A 13,637-nucleotide genomic window follows, 5' to 3' on the forward strand; every position below is an offset into this window, starting at 1 on the left:
CAACCAAGATACCAGGATTGCCACAATATCCTATGCATCATTATCCAATGGTCCTTCCTTATCAACCTTATGGTGGAGTCCTCCCTATTCCTTTTCATCCTGTTCCAAATGGCATGGCGTACTTCAACCAATATCCTTCTACTGTCGGAATTACATCATATCCTCAGTTTTCTCATGTCTCGTCGTATTCTAGTGGACCCAGTGATAGCAATACATGGGCTGGACTTTTGAATGATGTCATCAACAACAAAAAGCCATAGAGTTATAATCTATATATTATATTTTTAATTTATGCATGTTAAAATTGCTTATTATATCTCCCTTTCAAGTGCTTGTGTTATCAATTTATAAAAATTAGGGATGGTTCATAAGGCTGTATCATTACAAATGTTGTCGACGCTGTTTTTATTGTGTTATTGATGCTGATTTTGAATATATATATATATATATATATATATATATATATATATATATATATATATATATATATATATATATATTGAAGTTCGATGTTTGAGTTCTTTTTTTAAGTCAAACCATTACAAAAAATATGATAACTTTTATAGGAGGGAAGAACTGGCCGAACTTGTGATGGTCACGTTTATATGATCGGTCACTGGTTCATTTTTCAACAAATTTGAGGATCATGAAAGTCCATCTATTCTGAAGTTATCCTTGAGGCTTCAAGTTCTTTCACTGTGCTGTGCTAGATCTAAGGCTATTAATGATCCAGAAGGTTAGTTAATATGATCTTGATATGTTGAGCAGAAATTGTTGTAATTACCATTATTGTTATTGTTGTTGTTGTTATTTTTATTATCATCATCAATGCTTTTTATAGGAAAACTCTAGTTACTAATGCTTTTTATATAAAAACTCTATCCCTATAGCACTTTGAATATTTGTATATTTACCAAATATTGCTCTGATATCTCTTAACAGTTGTGGGATTTATTAAATCATAGTGATAAGACTCTCTATTTAAGTTGAATTTTTAAGACTACTTATAGTAGTGCTTGAGTTTATTCATCTAGAGTGGGCAATAACTTTAAATACTGTATCTTGGATGTTGCAGAATATTTGATAATTTTAAATGCCTTATTGATTGTAGATGTAATTTTCATTATCCCACCCCCTTCTCTTTCCCCCCTCCTTTCTTTTTTCTCCCGCTTTTTCCTTTAATTCTCTGTACATTGATCAACTGTCATGGTTTTTATGGCAATTTTGCTGCAAAAATCTCTGGATGCACCAGACCTCAAGTTGTTGAAGATGCATGGAACACACTTGTTCAGATGCATGCACTGGAAAAGACTGCAAGGGGCCGTTATGAACCTACGTTTTATGGACAATTGATAGCCAGTTGTCCTTTGTCGTTTGATGCTTCTGTTCTAGTTCTGAAATTTGGGAATGCTGGTATGATACATAAGGGCATATTGCTGGGTATAATGATGGATACACACCCTATACCCATTCTTCATCCAGGTGGTTGTTGGGGCTACAATTGGTTCCATTATGTCTCTTGTGTAGTATTGGCTATGGATGCTTTTATTCAGGATGCATATCAATCCTTTTTGTTTGTTAGGATCATTGGTTTATCAAGTTCTACAGGAATTTGCATTTGTTTTGTTGTATTTGTGATCCGTCATTGGCTTAAAGATGACTAAAACCACACTAAACCTGTTGTAGCATTGCACTAAATTGTGTTGGTTAATGAAATATCATTTTGTATATCAAGATTGAAGTATTTGTTATATACCAGCAGAAGCAATTAGGGCAATACTTAGTTGTTTATCAAGATTGAACCACTTCAGATAGGACAATACTAGTTAGAAGCAATGAGGATTAATCCAAAAACTACTGAATTGTTGCCACTACATTATAATGAGTTTATTGACAAGTAGGGGACTAGTAGTATACTTAAATCGTTTGGAAATGTGTGAATGTTGTTATTATGTGATTTATTTTCTTAAACTTATTGGCTTGATTAATGGGGGAGGGACCTGAATAATTTAGATAAGGTTATTGTTCAAATATCAGTGTTATTTAGATACCAAAAATACACTTCTTGATTAGTACATACTAACATTTACTGAAGTGCGTAATTAAGGTGTGAAACACATGATGACCTTTGTGGTACATGTGCAAGGAGTTAGTTGCTCAGCTTCAGAATGATGAGACCAAGTCCAAAACACATTTAAAAGATAGTCCAAATTTCAACAACATTTATTCAAAGTTAGTACCAATCAAAGTCACATAAAAGCTTTCTCATCACTTTAGGAGCGTCACTGGTTGTGTGCAGTTAGGACAAGGCGATGCTACTTCTGCTGTAATATGAAGTTATGTTGTAAGTTGTAACCTAGTCAATCGAAAAAAATGGCTTCTTTTTGTTCAGTTTTGTTGAAATCCTAAAACCATAAAAATATGCATCTCCATTTTACAACTACTTTCACTTCTCCATGTTTGTATTTTTATCCTTTCAAATATGGCAATGCCTAAGACTAAGAAGCAACAATAAACTGCAAAACTAACATTAGTGTTACATTTATATCTTATGGTTTTGCTTAAGAAGCAAGTACAAGCCATTTAAAACATCAAGAACCACTTAAGTATTATACAGGAGAAGCAGAAATGACCAAAACCAGAGTTCTATAACATATAGCTAACTAGTTTAAGCCTCCTGGATGGACAGCATTCTGATTCTGATTCATCTCTAAGAGAGAAACCAATTCAACAAACGAAAATCCTTAAAAGAAACACTGAAATCCACTTTAAACCCTTGAATATGCGGTTCCACTAATTCAATAACTGAGGCAATTCCATTCAATAACTGAGCACAAACTTTTCTCATCCTTCCTCCGATTCTGATTCAGCATTCCGAAGCCAATCAATGAATGGTTGAGCATTCTTCCATACTTGAGAGTCCTTCTTATCACCCTTCAGTCCCTTTGAATACCAATGCATGACGTGCTCTTCCTCCACCAAATCAACATCATAGAGGGCTTTCAGAATAAGTGCAACCTCATTCAACTCATTGCTACATTTCTTGTAATAGAACTCCTCAGCAGCATTGAGCAATAACAGCTGCGATCCCTCGTCATCTCCAGCAACTGCACCAGCAAGGTGATTCTTCCTCTTGGTAGCTTCTTTTCCAAACGCTTTTTTGACGTCATCAAATAATCCTTCAAGAAGTGCATTCATCTTCTCCTAAGCAGATACAGGAAATGCAGCAATATGTGACTGCAATTCTTTTGCTGCAACACCTTTCTTTAAATATGCTTTCACTTCCCTGACCACAGTTGCATAGTTCACAGTGTCACCATTCTCAGAACCCTTGCATATCAGAGCATATCAGAATTAATATTCATGATCATTAACAATCCTAAATCACAGTAATGACTAATGATAACAACAATTGAAGAAGCAAGATGAAAATTTATATATTAACTAACCAATTAAAAGTTTAAAACAACAATTATAGTTAAAAAAATAAAAAAAAAAACTTCTAAAGAGAGCAGAGATTGTAGTATCATTGTGAAAAATCCAACTCGACCAGGCTTAGTCAAGGGGGAAGATGAATGTACTTACCTGCTCAATCAATTAAGGAACGAACTAGATCCTTCAAGACAAAGCACAGAGTGAGACAAGGAGCACGACAGTAGGGCTGACGCGGTGGAACAGAGGCGGCGTGGCGGGACAGTGGTTGCGCAATAGAGGAACGAGGCGAGACCAGTTGCGGCAACAACGGTGGCTTCGAAGTTCGAACAGCGCCAGAGATGACCGGCAAGCAAGGCAGTTGCTTCAACGACGGTGGCTGGACGAAGCATGTGTGGAAGTGAGGGAGGAGCTCGAGTTGAAGAGGAAGGAGGAGGATGGTCGCGTGAGTGAGAGAGTGGCAGAGTGCTTCGTTTGGATTTTGGGGAAGAGGTTCACGTAATTAGGGTTTCCACAATGAACGAAACGGCACCGTTTGGTGAAGTTTTTTTGAAAATCGGTCGGGTTCCGGTTCGGTTCGACCGACCGGTTTCTGGCCGGTTCGACAGTTCAATAATGATTTTTTATTATTTAGTGGTTATAGCTTCTAGCCGAACCGTCTTGCTCACCGGTTCACAGTTCGATCGACCGGTTTGAACCGATTTTTAGAACCTTGTCGAAAATGCATATATGAAGTTTTTTGAATCCAAGCAGCGCCGTTTTTGGCTTTTTGCAAAAATTCAAAAAACTGGCCGGGTCCCGGTTTGGTTCGACTAACCGGTTTTTGACCGGTTCGACGTTCTTATATCGGTTTTTCAAAATGCCGGTTTTAGCATCTACCCGAGTCATTTTCGCAGCGGATCACTTTTCAACCAGTTCGACCGGCCGATTCAAACCGGTTTTTAGAACATTGATTAAAACCATTACTTGTCCAGCTTACAACACAAAAGTGGTTCAAGGAATCAAAATGCTAGAGTGAAAAAAACATTAATTTTCAAAAAGAGTCCATAAAAAATATAGTGCATAATAATTTTTTAAGAGATGAAACTAACAAGTCTTAGTAGTTAATATAAACTAAACATGACTACATGACAATTACGATTTTTTAATTTTTGTTTGACTCCTTTTGTTTATACTTATTGTAATTCCTGGTAGCAGAGTCAATGACATTACGCAGCATCAAGTTGTGGGGCCTTAAAATAAAATGCAATGCAAGTCGCATCCTTGTACCATCATTAACCTGAAAAATATAAATATTTTAGGTTACCAACAAAACCATACACATTAGCAATTGAAGTACTATTTTTTTAGCAAAAAAAATTACATTTACTGTATAACTATACGTCTTCTTGTAGTTTGTCATCCAGGTTGCCACTCATACCCCACAATTATTCCTGTGTTATATAAGACGCGGTTAGCTTATGCAGATAAAAATTTGAAAGAGGAAAACACAAATACAGATATTCTTTATGAGGCAGGAGCTTGTTCTCCTGTTTCTAGCATATCGACAAATGCAAAATCAAGTATCATTGGCCTGAACGGAATGTTGTATTTATAGAACAAGTCATACTTGAGCATATCTTCCAAATATTTTGCCTATTCATTTAGGAAAAAAATTAAATAAAGGACGATATTTGAAACCTAAAAAAATGTCATAAAAATGAAATTGGGGAAAGTTAATTTACCAGCTTTACTATACTCGATCTCTTTTTCTCTTTATCTGAAGCAATCGGTAGGGAGTCTAGCAAAATTGTTTGATGATTACACAAATCAAAAACAACCAAATACCAATGTGTGTTGTTCTCGTTGACAGGTAAAAAAATCTAGTACCAACTTTCACGTATTAGAATATTACTAGATACAATTTTAAAAAAAAAATAAAAGGTATAGATCAGTTCATAAAGATAAATGCCATTAAATAATAAAAAATTAAAAATACAATAAATCATATACCTTTTTTAGACCTTCATCAACTTTTCCCATAAATTTTTTTGATAATATTTCAACAGAACTTCAATTTTGGTATCACATTGCAGTATGAATTACTGAATTTAATAGTTAGGGGCTAAGTCAGTGACACCAATTAAGTAATAATATAAAATAAATAAAAATGATAACAAGTCTGAAAAAGACATTGCGTACTGAAAATACAGCTGGCAAATACCAGTGTGTTTGACATCCTATTTCTTTCTCCTGCATGATTAGCATAGTAGCCACCAAATTCAACACCTATGTGGTAAATAATAAATTTATTAGGAATTGAAAGTATGCTAGAGATAGCAGTTTAATTATGCGCTTACATCCCCATGCACTCACTCCTTGGGAGTTAATGACGTGAAATTGTCACGAGTTTCGCTAAATTTGTTTGTTGTGGCCAATACCTTATCATTACAAATACGAATCACATTAATATTGAACTATTTTTTAAATTTTTAGTAGATAGATAATGAGATATTTAACCTCCTTTTATTTGGTGTAAACACATAGGTTGCCATTTTAATATCTAAGTCATCCAAATCTATGTATGCAGGAGGCTTAAATAAAATCGGGATCTACTGCAAAATAAAAAAATTGGTGAGATCACTAAGTTATGTAACCATAGATGCTTGATGCGAATGCTTGTGATATGAGAACTTACAGATGGCCATTCAATTCTCCGTTTATTGTGCTCGATTTTTTTTGTTTAGGGTAGGCATGCTCATAGAATATCCACTTGGTGTACTCTTTTTTAAGAGTGTCTTTTGCTCCTCAGTTAGAGATTTGTGTGAGGTCCCTGGTGGAGTTTTTTTTATTTTTTGAAAAGTTGTCTTTAATAGAGGCAACATTCGCACCAACCTTAATTTCAGACAAATGTGAATTTCAGATAATTCTTCTCTTGGCCGTAGATATCTTCTTATCGCGTACACTTGTCTGTTTTGATGCCTTTTTATTTGTACCAGAGTTAGACTAATGATTTTGTGGAGATTTTAGCAGTTTAAGAATTTCATCTGTATCTCTTGAATTAGTAGATTGAAAAAGATATAAGAGAGTAGGAGGCTAAAAATTTGTGACAGTTGGACCTACAATAAATGATGGTGTGAATATGTTGTATAGTGATGGATGCAAAGTTGTCGGATATTGGTTAGAATATACTGCAGCAGTATAAAAATCGTGGTACATAGAATAGAAAAATTGGGGTATGTGAGGTATATGGTTCAAGTACGGATAATGTAAGAGTTGGTTATCAATAGCATTGATGCTAACATCTCTTATGTCTTTCTTGTTCTCACTACGTTGAAGTGATCTGGATGATTCTCGCTTATCCATATCAAACACTCAATCATATATGTAACATAATTAGAATTATAATGTGAATATAATTTTCTAATGATATGCTGAACAATGTTTTTATATATAGAATAAAATTTTATTTGTTTGTTCCTTTTTTATTATTGAAAAATATCTTTTAAAAAGATTTTATTGTTTTATATATATATAATTATAAAGAATGTGTACCTATGATTGTAATTTAAAAAGATTTACTATTTAAAGTGGATATTATTTTTATTTACAAATTATTTAAAATATATATTATTATTCAAATTTATTATTTTAAATTATTGATACTATAATGTACGTGATAGTATAATGTGGAAAGCTTTGCGTATTAATACATAATATTTATTAATAAATATTTAATTTTTTTAAAAGATCATAACATTACCAAAATCTGCTAATTTTAATTTTATTATTTTATGTGATAATAAATACATAATATTTAATAATAAATATATAATATTTTTAAAATTATATATTATTGTAAATTTATTATTTTTATGTCGAAGTTATTCATAATAGATATTATTATTTAAATTTATTATTCAACCTGACAATAAATATGTAATATTTTTAAGTTACTAAAAATTTATTTTTTTTTTAGGTTAAATTATACAGTTGGTCCCTATACTTTTGGTGAAATTGTAAATTGGTCCTTACACTTTAAAAGTTTGTAATTGGGTCCCTAAAGATAATTAAAATTTGTAATTTAGTCTCTGCCGTTCAAAAAGTGTTTGATTTAACAGAATATTCTCAGAATATTCTCTATTTTGAACATGTGACCTGCATATGTTTGCAATAGGGACCAATTTGCAACTTTAGTGAAAGTATGGGGACCAACAGTGTAATTTAACCATTTGAAAATGACCAAAAACTCCCTAGACTATCTAAATCCACCTTACCCCTCCCCAACTCTCTCACTCTTACTTTCTCATTTTTCAAAATGGCACCCCAACCCCAACGCTCTCTGTCTCTCACCTCGACTCACCATCGTCGTGCCTTTTGCCTCCGTCACCACGCCGAATTCACTAATAAATTGAGTTGCTATTTTTGTGTTGATTTGTTGCTATTTTTTTCTTAGACATTAAATTGTTCGCTTTGAGCATGCTTGGGATTGGAATTGTTCTCTTTCATTTATCGTCGGTGTTTAGTATTGGGATTGGAAGAGAAGAAAAAGTTGTCGGATGAGAGAGGCGAGATGGAGAAAGGAGGCGAGACCCGACTCGTGAGCACAAATGCGGTGGATCCGGCGTAGCGACGGTGAACCGAGGTGAGAGATAGAGAGCGGTGGGGTTTGGGTGTCGTTTTAGAAAATGAGAAAGTGAGAGTGAGAGAGTTGGGGAGGGACGGGGTAGGTTCAGATAGCCTAGGAAGTTTTTTTATCACTTCAAATGATTAAATTACACAGTTGGTCCCCATACTTTCACTAAAATTACAAATTGGTCCCTGTTGTCAAACATGTGCAGGTCACATGTTCAAAATAGAGAATATTCTGAGAATATTCTGTTAAATCAAACACTTTTTGAACGGCGGGGACTAAATTGCAAATTTTAATTCTCTTTAAGGACCCAATTATAAACTTTTAAGTGTAGGGACTAATTTGCAATTTCACTGAAAGTGTAGGGACCAACTGTGTAATTTAACCTTTTTTTTTATTAAAACATGATTTAAAATAGATATTATTTAATTTATAACTCTACGTAATACTAACATTTAAATATGTAATATTGATTTAGATATAATATTGATTTTGACGGAATATATGGTTTACTTATAAATAATATAATTGATGTGATTTATGTTGATTATAAACTAATTAGATCGTCAATAATTAGAATGAATTTGTATTTAATATAGATTTAGCATAAATTGATATATAATAACAACTCTCTTTTATTATTGTTATGTATTTTTATTCTCAAACACATAACACTACAAGCTAACAATGGTAAAAACGTGAAGAAATAATCGAGTTACTTCTGTTGAGGCAAGTTCTATTCCTAACATAAAGATCTGTCAAGAACCAACTGGAATTTTGAACAAGTACGTACTATTTTTTTTGGTTTCTTGTATTATAAATTTATTCTGAATGGTCTTGTATAATTTCTTAATAATGAATATATTTATTCACATCTTTGATTAAAAGAATAAAATAGAGATTATGTTGATTCTTTTAAAAAAAATAAAAAAAGAAAAACACGGTTCAAATGCTGCTACTACGCCCCCTCCTCCTTCTTTCTCCAAAAGGGGACCAAACCCAACCCTAAAAGGTAAAAACCCCATTAGAGCAGAATAACAGCTAGGCACCCTCACCATTATTGGCGCTGTCGTCGCATCTCCGCCAGCCGCAATCCCCACTACTCAAGCTCCTCTCCTCTGTCGCCAGGTGACTCGCTTTGCAACTTGTATCTCTCTCATTCCTATTTCGCTGCACTGCCCCTGTTTTGCTGGCACCATTGCTCAAGCTCGCCTCCTCCATTGTAATGCATCTTGTGTCGCAACTTATGCGGTGTCGCAACTCGTCTCCTTCATCTCGTTCGTCTGTCGCAGATCCCCCGTTCTGCCGCGCTTTCCCCTCCTCCTTCATTCAATTTCTTTGAGTATTCTTGTTTTTCTGAGTTAATTTCTTTGATTATTGACTGTTGTTAACAGGAAGAATTGTTGATTGTTGTTTTTGTTGAGTTACTTACTATTGTTTTTTTTTCAAATTTCGGAGTTAATTTTTTACTTTGATCTGAATTTTTGTGCTATTGATCTAATCTCGAAATTTTGTTCTCAATTAGTTGTACATATTCTTCATGTTAATTATATTTTTGTATTCTTTTATGTAAAAGCTAAATGGACTTTGGTTTTTTCATAGTGAATAAAATGAGATTTTGATCCTACATGCAATGTTCTAATGTTACAGTGAACCCAATCCATCATTGAAGGACAAAATGACTTTAGATTCAATAGCTAATTCTGTTGAGCATTTGACCCAAATAGTCCAATCTCTTGTTTAACTATTGGAAAATAATGTCAGCTCTCCCTCTAAGGTGTTTAAGGTCTTTGGTTCTAATTCTAAGACTCTTAACTAACAAAGTAGTGCGTCGAATAATCTATTGTTGCTATGGTGTATTGAGAAGGCCAAGACAGATCTCTCCATTGCTAAAAAAAGGAGAACAGATTCACTTGCTCCAATCAATATTCCTGGATTAGAGCTACCTAGTGTGAGTACTAAGTAATAAGTAGTTTATTATTGTTATTATTATTATTATTATTATTATTATTATTATTATTATTATTTCACTAATAATAATTTTTTTATATATTTAGTGGGTGCAAGTCTGTTTTAGACCAACAGCTTCAATGGGTTTGGACGAAATTGAACTTGCAATTGCAGTATACTTGTATGGTAATCATTTGATGGATAAGTAAGTAAACTCAATTAGAATTTTATTTGTTAATGGTGTTGTTGATTTGTTTAGCTATTTTTATTTATGTTAAATTATCTTTGGCAGCTACGAGGAGGATATAGTATTTTCAGAGCTTACAGCTCGTAGAGATGTATTCAGGAGCTTGATGCCAGGAAAGTCAATCGTTTCTCTTGTGCTAGACTTAGTAGCAGATATGATGAGGATAGAGTTGACCAGAGAAAGTGGTTATTGGTTTTTACCCACAACTTTTGCAGTCAGTATATAGGAGTGTATACTAAAATAATATTGGTAGTTGTTATTTGTATTGCGCATATAAACTAGTGGCTGAAATAATGTAGCTGTCAGAGAAGACAAAATTGGATCCCTACCATCTACCGTCTTGTATCACGTATGTTTATTTGGGCGAAGTTGACTGCTTAAAAAGAGTAAGTTTATATAATTTTAAATTTATATTAGCAAATATTGGCATAAAATAATTTTAATAACTAAAATGACTTTCTCTTGATTAGGTCTTTATCCATGTATCTGAAACTATTGACGAAGGTCATGAACACTGGTACCTCGTAGTGATTGAACGTGTTAAAAGACAAATCATTTTGCTAGACCCATTTTCCATTGAGAAACACAGTTCAAGCGAAAGAGGACAACCTTGAAATTAGTAACTATATTTTCCTCTTTTTTTGTTAATTATCTACATATATGACTAAAAAAGCAAACTCTAACTAGACATAAACAGGCCATTTATTTGGACGAGGTATTGGAAGATCGTTCATTCTATGACTTTAAGACCACTCCAAATCTGATTTCTTCACAGTTTGAATTTGAAGAGCCAGAAGGCCTTCCCAACCTCGAAGCTGGGTCGTAAGATCGTATAATTAGTTGTTATTTATATGAAATTTATGCAATTATATAATACTCTAATATAGCTTCCTCGATATATAGGAATGACGCGGGTGTGTGGGTTGCAAGTTGGATGATAGCTTGTTTTGAAGATGATCATTTTAACATAAAGGTAATATTATGCACTAATCTTTTCCTTCGTTCTTTCTTTTATATTTAGGTAGTTAAGCCTAATGTGTAATTATTCAAATTTTATTAGGTGGATGATGGAGTTCGCATGAAGATTGAATTCTCACTCGTGTCAAAGAATCATAATATGATCAGCTATAGGGTCAAAAGAAATGCCATTGAAAATCTTGATAAGTTGTATGATAATCACTATCATGATGATTATGAATTCCCACAGGATTAGATTTACAACATAGGATATTTTTTATTATTTTTATTTTTATTATTTTCTTGTGGGCATATGAACCGTTTAGTGACATACGACATTATATTTTGTTTACGTTTGTGTTGGTATTTGTTTGCCGGATTATTTAATGTTTCCATTTGTCTAGAGATATAAATATTATTATTTTTAAGGGTGGGTTTTCTTGACCATCATTATTACTTCTATGTTTTATTATTTTTCCGCTAGTGGTGCTTATTATTATGCCATTTTGACATTATGAATGATTTGATCATAATTAGATAGATTCAGAATCAATACATATTAGCTAATATTAGTATCTTTGATATATGAATTGAGCTCTGTTGGGATTTGAAGTGAAGATTTTTCCTTTTACTTTTGTTTTATCCTATGTATTTATTAGCTCTGAGGGACATTTCTTTGCATTTTGATCATTCCCTCTTAATGTGGGAGTTCTAGTGCAAGCGGGATTTTCTCTTTTTTCTGGGATTTTGAAGTGGAAGTGGGAGTTCGAGTGATTTGGATTATACCCGAGAGAAGGGGCTGATTGATGCAGCTTTTGTTTAAATACTTAAAAGTTCATTTATGCTCAGTTTTGAATATGCTTCTGATTAGGGAAAAAAGGTAAAGTTACTCAGCTCATATGTATATTTAGATTCACATGTATGTATCTTAATATGTTTGTATTTTTTGGGGAGGAATCTAGTGGATGTTGAGGGATAGAGAATGATATGTGTGGTGACTTGCCGAGGTGTTTATTGCCTATATATGAATGTATACTCTTTTGGTGATTGAAATTTAGTTCTTTTATACAATCTAGTATTCTGTTTTTTCTGTCTTAGTTGTGTGCTGGATATGGGGCTTGTGTGTTTGTTTAATAAATAATAATTCCTCTTGCAACAGGATGGAAGTTACGGGTTCCACAGGAAGAGTGAGCAATAATCTAAATCTAGAAATTGTTAATGCTTTGAACACTCAATCAATCAAGGCATTGTAGACGATGAATCCAGTGCTGCTATTGGCATAATGTTTCTTGAGGAAGGTGACACATGCAGAAAATGTATTGCCGTTTTGGTAGGCCTTTCTAGTCAGCTTAATTCCTCAGAATTTATTGATTCCATGAAAACAACAATGTCTTGTCTGAATATGCGGCAAGTTGAATTTTGCACAAGGACCTGTCAAATACTATATTATTTTGTATATATTACGAGTCTTGAAAGAAACATTACTCGTTATAGCTATTTATCATTTAGGTCATTAGTTGAAATCCATAGAAGTTTTAATTTTAATGATTACCATGTAGTTCTTCTTGGGTGATCTGTTCTTTAATTCTGTGGTAACTGACCTTAAGTATTAGTATGAATGAGATCATAGATTTGTTGAAAACAATCTCAATATGATGAACTGCTGATCAATTCCTAAATTGTATTATTCAAAGTAGCTTAATTCCTCTTTCTTTCTTTTCTGCTGAAACATTCTAATTTCAACACAAAAACCTGGTATTTTTATTGTACCAATTTATACCTTCTCATGTACCAATTTATACCTTAGCAGATATTAGCACATGCCTTCTCTTTGCTATATGTCAGACTTATTCATGCTTTTATGTTAGACTTCATTACGATTTTGTTATTGCCAATAGGGTTATTTAAGCATAAGACCATAGTTCCGTTCAAGCTTCGTGTTGGTTTAGAGATTGATTGTTGCTCCTCTTCTTACTTTGGTCTCTATTCTGTTCACTCCCTCAGCTTCCTTTAAATTATTGGCTATATTTGGTTATTCGTAAGTAGCAATAGAATCAACACTTATGACCCTGTTCTCAATGGAATTAGTGTCTTTGATTTGCAAATTGTTGAACATGGACATGCTTTCATTATTGTATTATCCTGGGTAAAGAGACATCCTTCAATTCTTTCACTATTCCTTTCTTTATTTATAATACATTTTGGCTAATGCTGATGGCAAATTGAGTCAGGAAACATATTAGGCTATAATCAATGACATTTTAAATCTCGAAGCTGAACATGGTGACAATAATGATCGAGTTTACAATAGAATATGCCAAAGATGTATAAAAAAATATGGTTTAGTTGATGCTGGTGATTAGTTTTTCAACTAAATATACTATTTAGAATAGTATAATGATTGCCAGGTAATTTCTGAGTTTCTATGAATATGAAAGT

General features: G+C 33.2%; 1 long non-coding RNA gene across 1 annotated transcript; it reads left to right on the forward strand.

Moving 5' to 3' along the window:
* Positions 1–10,298: 10,298 nt before the first annotated feature.
* Positions 10,299–12,904, forward strand: LOC114927687 (uncharacterized). The gene is made up of 5 exons (XR_011881620.1): positions 10,299–10,627; positions 10,712–10,860; positions 10,939–11,214; positions 11,302–12,078; positions 12,358–12,904. It is a non-coding gene; the product is annotated as an uncharacterized lncRNA (long non-coding RNA).
* The last annotated feature ends 733 nt before the right edge of the window (positions 12,905–13,637 follow it).

The sequence above is a fragment of the Arachis hypogaea genome, chromosome 5 (genome assembly GCF_003086295.3).
Source record: "Arachis hypogaea cultivar Tifrunner chromosome 5, arahy.Tifrunner.gnm2.J5K5, whole genome shotgun sequence".
NCBI classification, from domain to species: domain Eukaryota; kingdom Viridiplantae; phylum Streptophyta; class Magnoliopsida; order Fabales; family Fabaceae; genus Arachis; species Arachis hypogaea.